This window comes from Podarcis cretensis (genome assembly GCF_951804945.1).
Source record: "Podarcis cretensis genome assembly, chromosome: 2".
Lineage (NCBI taxonomy): Eukaryota > Metazoa > Chordata > Lepidosauria > Squamata > Lacertidae > Podarcis > Podarcis cretensis.
The window spans coordinates 26,328,340-26,342,014 of record NC_137171.1 but is presented as its reverse complement, the minus strand read 5'-3'; positions in this window follow the sequence as shown (position 1 = coordinate 26,342,014).

Below are 13,675 nucleotides of genomic sequence, written 5' to 3'. Positions count from 1 at the left end.
ATAGGATCTCACAGTTTTGTATTGTGACAATGTAACAGGGATGCCCAGACTTCTTTCCTATTTGGAGAAAGCCCCACTAAAGGATTCCCCCAGCAAAACATTCAAACAGTTCCACTGATCAATGAAATCTGGTTTATAATGTGTCAATGTAATCTGGTACAGTGGTGCCCCGCAAGACGAATGCCTCACAAGACGAAAAACCCGCTAGACGAAAGGGTTTTCCGTTTTTCGAGGCACTTCGCAAGACAAATTTCCCTATGGGCTTGCTTCGCAAGACGAAAACGTCTTGCGAGTCTTGCGATTTTTTTCGCTTTCCCCCCTTTTTCTAAGCCGCTAAGCCGCTAATAGCCACTTAGCCGCTTTGCCGCTTTGCCGCGAATAGCCGCTAATAGCGCTAATCCGCTAATAGGGTTGCTTCGCAAGACGAAAAAACCGCAAGACGAAGAGACTCGCGGAACGGATTCTTTTCATCTTGCGAGGCACCACTGTACTTCATATCTACCAGTAGCCAGCTCCAGTTGTGAAGAATAAGGGCTGAGCAATCTTACAGCATTATTACCTATAGAGCAGCGTTTCCCAAACTTGGGTCTCCAGCTGTTGTTGGACTACAACTCCCATCATCCCTAGCTAGCAGAACCATTGGTCAGAGCTGTTGGGAACTGTAGTCCAAAAACAGCTGAAGAACCCAAGTTTGGGAAACACTGCTAAGGCACGTGGTGGTGGTGGGGCGCTTGCTGCTTTCCAGATGTTGCTGAACTACACTACCCATCATCCCTCATTCTTGGCCACATTGTCTGGGACTGTGGAAGTTGGAGACCAACAGATTCTGAACAAGCCTACTCTAAGGCAGGGCCCTATGGAACCTTATGCAACACATGCCCAACATTTTATTTGCACCAGAGAGTGCAAAGAAAGCATGGGTGCAAGGAAGGGTGCAAAGAGGACTAGGGCAAGGGTGTTAAACATAGGAGCATGGGTGGCAGTTGATCTGGGAGAGGTGATGTTAGGGATAGTAAAGGTACCCCTGACCATTAGGTCCAGTCGCGGACGACTCTGGGGTTGCGCACTCATCTCGCTCTATAGGCTGAGGGAGCCGGCGTTGGTCCACAGACAGCTTTTGGGTCATGTGGCCAGCATGACTAAGCTGCTTCTGGCGAACCGGAGCAGTGCAAGGAAATGCTGTTTATCTTCCCACTGGAGTGGTACCTATTTATCTACTTGCACTTCACATGCTTTTGAACTGCTAGGTGGGCAGGAGCAGGGACCGAGCCACGGGAGCTCACCCCGTCACGGGGATGCAAACCGCCAACCTTCTGATTGGCAATCCCTAGGCTCTGTGGTTTAGACCACAGTGCCACCTGTGTCCCTTGATGTTAGGGATGGGTATGGCCAAAAAGGAGGACTCACTGGAGGGATCCTCTCACCCCAAGCCACTACTGTGAAAAGTCATTTTCTGTAGACAGATAAGTAGAGTTGTTCTATATTATAAAGGAAGGTCAGGGCAACGGCACATGCTTTCAGGGACTGCACATGAGTTGTGGTTATGAACTTAGAAAAACGTAGGCGAAATCAAGAGAAAACTCATGTTTTTTTGAGGCTAGCACAGGAGCTAGCAATCTTGTGCTGCCTTTTCTCTGCCATCACCCTTAACGGATTGCAAAGAGAGTTGTGCCAAACAATACAAGCATGTGCTGTCCTGTCTTTATGTGCATGTTTTAACCCAGGAAGTGTCTTGGAGAACCAAAAAGAGGCATGAGATGCACTGCCAACCCTCACATATGGTAGAAGATCTTCAGGCAAGCGGCAAAATTTATTCACCGCAACGACCAACAGTGGGAGCATTGCAATGGGAACTCAGCAAGATCATGTGAAAGTGGCTTGTGCAGAAGCATCTGTGCATACCTTCAAATTTGTCCCAGAGGAACCCAAACCCTTTAACAATGTGGCAGCAAATACATAATGAAATTCTAAGATTAATAAATAGATGTGGAAAAGCAATTTATTTAAACCAAACGAACTAGGAATAATACACCTGTTTCAGATGGACGGCTGGCACAAAGCTGGCATTGCACAGCCTACTTAATAGACTTTACCACAATTTATAGGCTCCCCCCTGCAATTAATGTTAAAAAAACAAACAGTTCCTTCTCCCGCACCCAAACTCCATTTTTGTGCGTGTTTCTGGCTCTCATTAAGCCCCCTTCCAACAGTATCTTTGTTCCTGTTGTGTTCCTTGACTGCGAGTGGCCAAAATCCAACACACACTTTACAGTGAAATTCTAAGCACACATTAGGGAGAAAATGCAATGAGCTAAGTGGGACTTAATTCTGAGTTAACATGTTTAGGGGCTGCACTGTTAAGGCCGTTGATTCCAAAGGCTAAGCGCTCTTAACTCACATGATGGCTTCCACTTCCCATGCTGCTTCCAGTCCATTCTATTTATCCTTACCGAATATTTCCTTTTAGCTGTACAAAACATGCCTCACTTTTACTTCATTTATAGACTGAGGGCACAATTGCCCTCCAAAGTGGTGCACAAGATATCATAGAAAGTCAATAGCGATGCAGTGGTACCTTGGGTTACAGACGCTTCAGGTTACAGACTCCGCTAACCCAGAAATATTACCTTGGGTTAAGAACTTTGCTTCAGGATGAGAACAGAAATCGTGCTCCGGCGGCGTGGCAGCAGCAGGAGGCCCCAGTCTGTCAAACTGTATTTCGGAAAATGGATGCAATGTTTTCTTTTATGCAGCATGAAAAACACATAGCTACAACATAACAAAAGTAATTATAAACAATAAATGAAACATATACAGTGGTACTTCGGATTAAGTACTTAATTCATTCCGGAGGTCCGTACTTAACCTGAAACTATTCTTAACCTGAAGCACCACTTTAGCTAATGGGGCCTCCTGCTGCTGCTGTGCCGCCGGAGCACAATTTCTGTTCTCATCCTGAAGCAAAGTTCTTAACCTGAAGCTCTATTTCTGGGTTAGCGGAGTCCGTAACCTGAAGCGTATGTAACCCGAGATACCACTGTACAACTAAACTGGGGAAAAAATTCACATAAATCACAGCAAGACCTAAACTAAAGATACAAAAAAACAAAACAAAAAAAAAACAAAAAACCCAACAGCAGCAACCAAAACAACATTGCAGCCCAAGAAGTATGGTAAATGTAGTTTGTCAAAGGTCCTGGGAATTGTAGTTCTCTGAGGTAACTACAGTTCCTTTTTAAAAAAAAAAATCAAAAGGCTCTCTTCTTCAGACTTCTTCCCCAATATAACAAGCGAATAGTTCTAGTCCAGGGTGACAAAACCATGATTTGGGAGCTAGGGCCAGCATTGGCTCTACATTCCCCCCTCTCATGATTCTAATCACATGCTTGAAAAGGGCTCAAGATTTTGAGACAATGAGGCTGCAATCCTATGCACATCTACTTGAGAGTAAGTCTCATTGGCTTTCTGTGTAGGCATGCCTGGGAGCGTTGCACTCACACTTTCTTAAATAGCAATAAATGCCCATATTAACGACCGTATTTTTCGCTCCATAAGACACAACTTTTTCCTCCTAAAAAGTAAGGGGAAATGTGAGTGCGTCTTATGGAGCGAATGGCGCTTCGCAGGAGAGGCGCTTCGCAGAGAGGGAGAGCTGCGCAGCGCCCCTTCAGCGAAGCGCCTCTCCTGCGCAGTGGGAGGAGGAACGGAGCCCCTTCTGTTCCTCCTCCCGCTTCGCTGAAGGGGCGCTGCGCAGAGACAGTGGCCAGCACTGTGGTCACACTTGGCCAGCTTGATGCATGTGGGAAGCCCACAAGCAGTACATGAGCATCATAGCACCTCTAAAAACTAGGTGCTTCTTATGGTCGGGTGCATCTTATAGAGCGAAAAATACGGTAATAAGAAATGCTGCAATACTGAAGAGCACAGAGGGAGAAATAAAGCAAGCCATCTCCACGATGGGGAGAGGAACAGACATTTTATTTGGTTCTGTGGAGCCTCTTGCTGACCTTGGCTAAACCTCTTGGGTTGAAATAAGAAGCTGCAGTGGAAACTCCTCTTGGAACGTATTTTTTTAAAAAAAATAAAATAAAAATTAAAATAAAATAAAATACAAACAACCACCACCAGGTTTTACTCAAATGGGAGAAATAATTATCTTTTCATCTTCTCATAAAATCTAGTCTGTGGCTGCTTCAAAGACTGAGACCCCAGTCCCTAATTCAATTAACGAAGGTTTTTCCATCCAAGTTATAGGACCATTCCAAACCATAACACATTTAGCAAAACGCTGCCCTTCCAGGTAGAATATAAGCATGCCCATTCAAAGGGGAAATTGAGGAGTGAGAAGTCAGGCAGATTAAAATGAGCCCCCATCAGGAGACTGGGATGCTCATCGTATAAGGACAAAAAGCAGCCTGTTTTCAGTCCTGTGCACCTTAGCATGAGTACATCAACACAGAGTCCTAATCGTTCTTCCTCAGATGTGGAACAAAGGGTGCCACCAACAGATGAGAAGCTGTTAGTCTTGCCCAACTTTTGCGACCTTTCTGACTTCAAGAAATGTACTCTTAATAGCCAAAATTTTATGAAGTGTACTCCCAGAACTCATATTAAAAACAAACCAAAATCTACTTAGACACTTTAAAAAAGTCAATTTCAGCACAGTTGCATGCAGCAAAAGTCTGAAGAAACCCTTCCCTCAGAAAATTAGAAACACGGAAAATGTTATTTAAATGTTTATTTAAATTGAAAAGAAAATCATGCATATGTAACACTTGTTTACTTCCCTCCTCCTCTGTATACCTGGAAATGCAAAATACCTCTTTGGCGTCTGCTAGATTTGGCTCAAAATGTTGCTTTGGACTGAAATTTCAGGAAACACTGAAAGCTGGCTTTTGAACATTTGATTCCTGTTCTTCTAGACTCTAATGAAAAAAAAACTGCATAAAAAGTGAGACGTTAACAATGGGAGGCCCCACCGATAGCTTACCCATTACGACCCACAAATCTCCCCTCCTACTGATGATTAGCTTGGGTCATTTCCTTTGTTTACAAAAAAGCTGTTAAAGGAAGTGTCCACATGAATAGTAATGGACACACTCAGTATTCATAGAGATTTCTCAAAGTACTTTGCACATATTAATATGGATGTATGATAGAGTTTTACGGACACTTGGTCTCACCTCTTGTAAGAAAGGAACACAGAGCAAGGTCCTCTGAGAAGGCGTCTTAAAGAGGAGATGTTCATATGGGAGAAGCCACTCCTGCAGAAGTGATGCTCAATAATAATCCTGCAGACGATGGATTCTCCAAAAACTGAAAGTTTCCAGTCCTTGTTCAAAGATAGAGCTGGTTGCAATAATATATCCTTAAAGCGAACAAGGCATGGATGTTTGTAATCATGTCCCAGTCCTCATGGAAGGGAACAAGCTGCTGTGTCAGTTTTAACTGATAAAAGGTCTCCTGGCCACAGGGACCATCAAGATAGATAGCTCCTGTGAGATCCTTGGACCATCCACCATGATGTGAACACATCCAGGCTACAACAGTATCCCTTCACACTGCTGCTCCTGGGTTTGATGAAGTGGAGGGAACAGGGCTTGGTACAACCAACCTATTGCTGATACCTACATTCCACAATGGTGAGCAATCCCCCCTTACAGATGTAGGCATCCTAAAAGCGTTGGGAACAATATGGGGCCTTACCACACTCCCCGAGCAAATTTCTGAGAAATGGAGTAGTACTAGGGCTACCCTCTGCAACCTCATGGGCAGCTGCAGTCACAGAAAAAATGGGGTGGGAGTTTATGAGAACCTAGGAAGCTAGCTGTCTTATCAGAGTGCTATTTTGTTCAGCTCAGTATTGTCTACTTTGTCTGGCAGCAGCTCTCCAAGATCTCACAGACAGAGGCTTGCATCACATAATCTGCTACAGGATCCTTTTAACTGGAGATGCCTGGGATTGAACCTGCGACCATCTGGATGCAAAACATGTGCTCTACCATTGAGCTATATGGTCCATCCCCACTTTGCTTTGCTGGAAGTGTTTACAGGAGTTGAGAACAGCATCCTCCCCCCTCCACTGCAGTTTACCTCCCTACAGCCCCTTTTCTTAAGCATCGTTCTCCCATTTGGGGTTGTGATCCCAGATGAGAGGGAAGCAGTATGGGAAGAGTGTTGCAGGATAGAAGGTTTTTGTTTTTTTTAAAGTAATATTTATTAAAGTTTCGATTGTTACAAAAAGAGAAAGAAATAATTCCAAGTTAAACAAAAACTTAATAACACATCACAATAAAGAAAGAAGAGAATAGAATTTTTTTTAATAAAAAAACAGAAAAACAGAAAAATAGAAACAATTAAAAAACACAACGAACCTTCCCATAACTTATCTTTCATTTACTTGTTTCCTTGACCTCCTCGCACCTCCCTTTTTTGTATTCTAGTTCGGTTAGCTATTTCAGCAAATCCTTTCCATCTTTCCCAATTTTTATCCTATAATTTATCTTAATATAATGTAACTTTACCTTTCCTCCTTTCATCCATTAACAATCTATTTTTACTTAATCCTTTATAATATTTCTGCTAAAGCCACATAACTTCATTCCAGCCTCCTTCTAACAAGTACTAGGCTCTGGCTCCTGTAATGTCAATACCAAATCATCAGCAAATGCTTTCAATTTGTACTGTTTAGCTCGGACTTGTATACCTTTAACCAATTGGTCCCTTCTAATCATATTTAAAAGGACCTCCAGGACCGATATAAAAAGCAATGGAGAGATTGGGCAACCTTGTCGTGTTCCTTTCTCTATCTTAAATTCTTCCGTCACTACATTATTCACAATTAATTTAGCCTTTTGTTCTGAGTAAATTGCACCTATACCATTTCCAAACCCTTGACCAACCCCCATCCCTTGTAAGTTTTTCTTCATGAAACTCCAGGAAATATTGTCGAAGGCTTTCTCCGCGTCCACAAATATCAGAACTGCTTTAGTATTAATATTCACTTGTAATTTCTCTAAGATATTAATTATGTTCCTCGTATTGTCAGACAAGTGTCTGCCCGGGAGAAAGCCTGCTTGATCTTTATGAATTTCTTCTACGAACACCTTTTTTAGTCTTTTAGCCAAAATATCTGCAAAAATTTTATAATCCACATTAAACAAAGATATGGGGCGGTAATTCTTAAGCTGTGTCTTCTCAGACTCTATTTTCGGTATAAGTGTAATATAAGCTTCCTTCCACGACTCTGGTGCCCTTTTCCCTTCCAATATTTCATTACAGACTTCCTTTAAAGGTTGTACTAACCATTCTTTCAAGGATCTATAATATCTTGAAGTCAAACCATCCGGTCCTGGGGATTTACCTAATTGCATATTCTGAATGGCCCCTTCTACCTCCTGGTCCGTTATTTTGCAATTCAACATTAACTTATTTTCTTGAGAGATTTTTTGTAGTCCATTTATTTTCAAAAAACTGTCAATGTCCATTTCTTTCTGCGTCTCCTGTGTATATAGTTGTTTAAAGTACCTCTGGAAGCACTTTCTGATCTCCGCTGGATTCTGTATATTCTTTCCTTCCACTTCCAAGTTTGTAATAATATTAAGTTTTTGTCTTTTTTTCATTTGCCAAGCCAGCAGTTTTCCGCATTTATTTGCCGATTCAAACGTCTTTTGTCTCATCTGTTTAATTTTCCATTCTATTTCCTGATTCATCATTTTCATATATTGTACTTGATATAACTTTATCTCTTTCAGGATCTCCTGCGACTTTGGTTTCACTCTCAATTTCTTTTCTCCTTCCTTTTTTTCTCCAGAATTTTATCTTTTTTCTCATTTTGGACTCTCTTCTTAATTGCATTCCAGGATAGAAGGTTCTGCACTCCCTATCCATACACATTCTGGGATCCTTAAATCAGGAACCTTTCCACTTCTTGTTTTCTACATGAGTGCAACATGCTTTCATTTAAATGATGGCCTGCTGCTGTTTTCATTACCTACATGTATGGCTGTCTTGTAAGAAAACAAAGTCTCCTGGAGAAAGGTGCAATATTCAGTTGAATGTTGTTGCAGATGTTGCTGAACTCATCAGCCCCAGATGGCATGACAAATGATCAAGGATGGTGTTGGAGTTGTACTGCAACATCTGGATGGCCACGGGTTCCCAATATTTAAATTACAGGACACAGCGTCTCAATGTAATTTACTTTTAGATGAGTAAGGCATGGAACATGTAAACAACGTGTAGAGTTGATATGGAACTTAACTGATTGCATTGGCAAGTTAAAAATGGAAATAAAAACATATCCCCAGGCAGTTGGAATGGCTCACCAAGCTTTGGGGCTTCTGCTTGTGAATACATAGCAGAAATGGATGCATCATGAACCTGTTTTTGTTTTCTTTTTTAAGAATGGTTTTGCAGCACAGTTGTTTTGTTCTTTTTGGAACACAGCAAGACAAAGTTGAAGAGCTAGACAGGGACATTTTAAAACAAGAAAGACAAAGAATCTCTCATGACACACTCTCTGATGAAAATAGGGACGCCCTAAGGGAAAGTGGGACATTCCGGAATCAAATCAGAAACCAGGACAGCTTCCGCAAATCTGGGACTATCCCTGGAAAATAAGGACAGTTGGAGGGTCTGTATACAGGCACCATCTAAAGACAATTAGAAATGGTGTTTGCGCAGCAGTGCTGAAGCTGGCATTTTGCATATGCCAAAGCCTTTATTAACATCCCCAGCGATCATAAACATGTTTCAATTCAGCACTGCTTGCCCTATCAGCCATCTACCCTCAGATGCAAAGGGAATAGCAAATCAGACACATGTGTTATGAACTGGGCCATGAAGGTTAGAGAACACATTAGTATAAAGGCCACAAAGCCCCCGCCCCAAATAAGGATCAGGGTTTATTGGTTGCCTCTCTGAAACTCATCCTTTCACAAACCACATGTAAATCAAGAAGCTCTTGAACTCCAGGGCTGCCGGGATTGAGCAGAGGTGTAGCAAGGAATCAGAGTCACGTGTTAGTCCAGCAGTGCAGGATAATCTATGGGAAAGTTCCAAGGGGCCAACGGCAAGTTGAAATATGGCTTCTGCTTTCTAACCATCTTTAAGCTCTCCTCCCCGCTCCCTTCCTCCATCACTCTACCTGTGGCCTGCTGCTCCCCTCTGGGCTCCATATGTCTGTCATTAGCCAGCCAGAACTCTGGACACCCTCTTTGATTATTTCTTGTGGCTTAAGCGGTTTCTTCTCAGGAGGCCAGTCAGAAGGCAGCTGTCATGCTTCTTATTTTCATCTGGTGAAGGGGCAGAAAGGGCTGATAGCATCTCACATCTTAGCGGTAAGCCAAGGGACAACTGGCGAAGAGCAGAGGATTGATGACCCCTTGCAACACATGTTAAAGTGTTGCCCGCCTTCTGGAAGCAGGCAAAAGTTCTGTTGAAATGAAGGGAGAAACACAAAGCAGACGGTTGGAGAACTGAGTGAAAGGCTTTGGTTCAGAATAACATGGAAATGTAGCAAAAGGATGGATGTGGGAGAGCAGGACATGCCAGAAGCAAAGGAAGAAGCTGCCCACCATCTCCTGCCCTGCTGCCACCTAGAACCAGAAGGGGCTTGAAGAGAGAAGAGCAATGATGACTTCTGTGAAGGAGAAGTCTCAGGTTGTTGTGTGCATACTCTGTCAAATACTCTGTCAAATGCCCAGGAGAGAGGCATTGTCCAACTCTTGCTTCAACTGTTCCTCAGGGTACAAACTTAAAAGTTAAGGCTAGCTAAGTGGGCACTAGGCACATGTGTGCTTGTGTATATTGAGTAACTTAGGAGCTGCTATAAGTGCATTTGGCAAGAAATAATTATCACCAGCTGATTGCAGACCCTCCAAGTATCCCTATTTTCTAGGGACATCCTGAATTTACAGAAGCCGTCTGAGTTTTTTATTTGATCCCAGAAGGTCCTGCTTTTCCTTAGAATGTCCACCGGAGAAATGTTGGAGGCTATGGAGTTATGTGACCTCAACGCCAAGGAGATAAGTAACTATACAACCTTTAGAAGACATCTGAAGGCAGCCCTGTATAGTTTTATTAGGTTTTTGAATGTGTTTGAAGCCACCCAGAGTATTATTATCATCATTTTAATGAAACGTCTCTATTTTCTTGGGAGAAATGTTGGAGGGTGTGTGACTGCCTTTCTTGGCTGGGTGGGAACCAGCCATTTACCTTATAATGATTATTAGCTACAAAAAATGAAATTAAAATCCAACTGAGAACTGAAGAAGTAATTGAAATGGAAAGAGGGCTATAAAAATACAAGTCCCACCTGGCTCTAATGGATTACTCAAGATTTGAGTTTGCCCTTCCCGTCTTCTGCCTCCCGACACTCTGCTCAGCTTCTCCAAGGTAAGGAAGGCTCTCCTACTCCCACTTGAGGAAATTGGACAGAAACTGGCTGGGAAGATGGAGAAAGAAGTAAATAAGTTGGGAAGGCTTGTGGAGGGGGAATCAGGCTGCAATAGTCTTTGTTTATCCAAACAGTCCAAAGCCCTGTTTGATTCAAAGGAAGAGCCACATTTATTTAGTGCTTTTATATCCCTCACCATTCTATCAAAGAGGGCCTTCTCGGTAGTGGTGCCCGCCCTGTGGAATGCCCTCCCTTCAGATATGAAGGAAATAAGCAGCTATCTTCTCTTTAAAAGACGTCTGAAGGCAGCCCTGTTTAGGGAAGTTTTTAATATTTAATGCTGTATTGTTTTTAACACTTGATTGGAAGCCGCCAATTGGAGTGGCTGGGGAAACTCAGCCAGATGGGTGGGGTATGCATGTATGTATGTATGTATGTATGTATAAATAAATAAATAAATAAATAAATAAATAAATAAATAAATTATTATTATCAAAGTGATGCACATGGTTCTCTGAGACAGACAGACAGACAGACAGAGACTGATCCAAGTTAATCCAGTGAGCTTCATGGTTAAGTGGGGATTTGAACCAGGATATATCCAGTTCTAGACCTGTGCTCTAACCACTACACCACACTGCTTTTTTTACAGATCAGGAAAACAGGTGCACACTCGTTCTCGTCAAAAACCTATTTCCTGCTTCAGCAAGAAGTATCTAACAAGGTTATCCAAAGACCAAGTCCCAGGAACAATTCCATGACTTCCTGAAGGTGGTGGCATATATTGTATTTGATTTCTATCACAAGGCCTATGCAACCGTCCAAAGGCCCTAACAAAAAAAAAAGGGGGGGGGGAAGCAAAATGTTAAGAGATGTTGTTGTTATTCATTGCAATGAGTTACCCTGCCTCCCATATCTCTGGTCTTTTCCCTGGGGCTGCATTCCTGGGGCCGCAAACCTGTCCTTATACTAATCTGCTGATTAAAAACCCAACTACCTGAGCTGGTAGCTGAGGATTATTTACTTCTGTGGAATGTACTTCATCTCGGCCTAGACATAATAGTATTAATTTAATATTCCCGGCATATTATATTTCCTGTTACCGCCCACGCTGCCCTCTGTCGAGCTCTACGAGAGGTGAAAAGAGCTGCTTTTCAGTAACATCATCTGGCCTCGTCCGCCTTGAATTTAATTTCTCACAGATTTTTGGCTGTTCAATAAACGGGGGTGGGGGAGGTGGGGTGGGGCTTTTGTCACCCACCCCTCCCAAGGAATGGGAAATATTTTTAAAATGGCTGCTCAGAAATCCTTTGGGATGGATTTATTTGATTTTCTGGGATTTAAACAATTTCCTTGAGCATTATTTTCCCTGTTACCACTGTTCGGGAACCCAGATTCTTTACTGTGGTGGGCAAGCCCAAGGGAAGCTCACATGTTTGAGATCTAAAGATGAAAATGTCCATGAAAGGGGGGGGGGGAGAGAGAAATTGTTATTATTATTTTATCAAAAGACTACTTAAAAATAATAATAATCTGGGTTTGAATACTCTTTTGCTAGGGCAACAGATGCATTGGGAATTATGAAAGATGCTAACACCCTAATGGAGTCAGGAGTGTGGCCCCTTTTCTCAACAGTTCACGAATCAGACCTGAAGCAGCTTTCAGGTAGGGCTGCCACCTTTGGTCAGGCAAAATAAAGGACAGGTTGGGCAAAATATGGGAGAGGTGGGGGGAATTGGGGGGCTAAAAATTACTTTACCTGGTGCATGGGAGGAGTTTCGGGGCAAGTGCCCTTGTATCTTAGCTGCTACACTGTGCTCAGGGGCGGAGGAAGGGGGTGCAGTGGGTGCGGGCGCCTCAGGTGTCACCACTGAGGGGGGTGACGAAATGCCAGGTGGCATTCACCGTGAGGCCTGTTAGTGCACCCGAGCCACGCGTCTCTCCTGGGAGAGACATGGTGGCTTGGGCACGCGCAGGCTCCCCGCTGCCCAAATGGTCCGCCCGCTGCCTCCCCCTCAGCTGTAGGGCAGCTGAGTGAGAGGAGGCAGGCAGACTCCTCAGAGGCCCCATGGAGTGTCCTGCCCAGGCTTGTTTCCGCCCCCGCGGGCATCTGGCTCCACCCCTGGGCCACCCCAGGCACCTGATTGGCTTGTTCCGCCACTGGCTGTGCTCAGTGATTTCTTTTCCTTCCGATCTTGGTCTTCAGCCGGCTGCCCTTCCTCCTTGCTGCCTGTGCAAACTCTCCACTGGAATGGATGGACCAGGCCCATGCAAAGTGCATCCTCCTCACTTTTTAACCCCCTGCCTCTGTCCCCGCAAAAACTATCTCCCTCCCCTGCTCTCCACAGGATGTACCAGGCTTGTGCAAACACCCTCTCTTGCTCTTCGTGCCCCACCCTCTGCCCGTGCAAAAACTTTCTCTCTCAATCTCCTCCTCCCAGCCCGACCACACCCTCTGCCCACATCCCACAGCAACCCTCACTCTCACTCTTGGCTCTCCTCCCACTGGACCCACCCCCTGCCCACAAAGTTTGGAGGAGGAGGATGAAGAGGATGAGCTGGAATACCTGAGAAAAGGTGTCACAAGCTATACCCACAAAGGAGGAATGGATTTGTAAACTAAATGAATATTTAATTTTGGCAAAATTAGCTGCTATAATAAGAAATCAGTCGAATCAAAAATTAAAAAAGGAGTGGAAATGTTTTGATGAATATATGGCAAAATATTGCTCAAAAAATGATACGCTAATATGCCTAGATTAAAATGTGAAGTACTGGATGGAAGAAAAATTTGTATGGAAAGATAATAAGAATATATAGATGATTTGAGAAGACTGTAGAATGCAAAGATTATTGTAAATTGTATAATGTGGAGGAAATTGAGTGGGGCCGGAGGGAAGTAGGAGGAAGGAGAAAAGAATAATATGATGGACTGAGGAAATATAAATGTAAATGTATGGGGGAATGGGGAAGAAATGGTGTTGGCTTTGGTACATCTGTATTGTAATGTAATATGTGAAAACCAATAAAAAAATTAAAAACAGTAAATAAATAAGCAAAAATATAGAAACATAAAAAAAGAAAAGGTGTCCCACTTGAAGGCGAAACAGGACAGAGGGCACTTTTCTCCAAAGAAAGGACGTTCACATTTTTCTAGGGATGGGTGACAACCCTACTTTCATGCCATGTGGTGGGCTTAAAACGAAAGCTGAGCGATACAGCACAGGGGAGGACCAGTAAGGAGCGTGAGCTGGAGACAGTGGTGGAGGCTTGAAA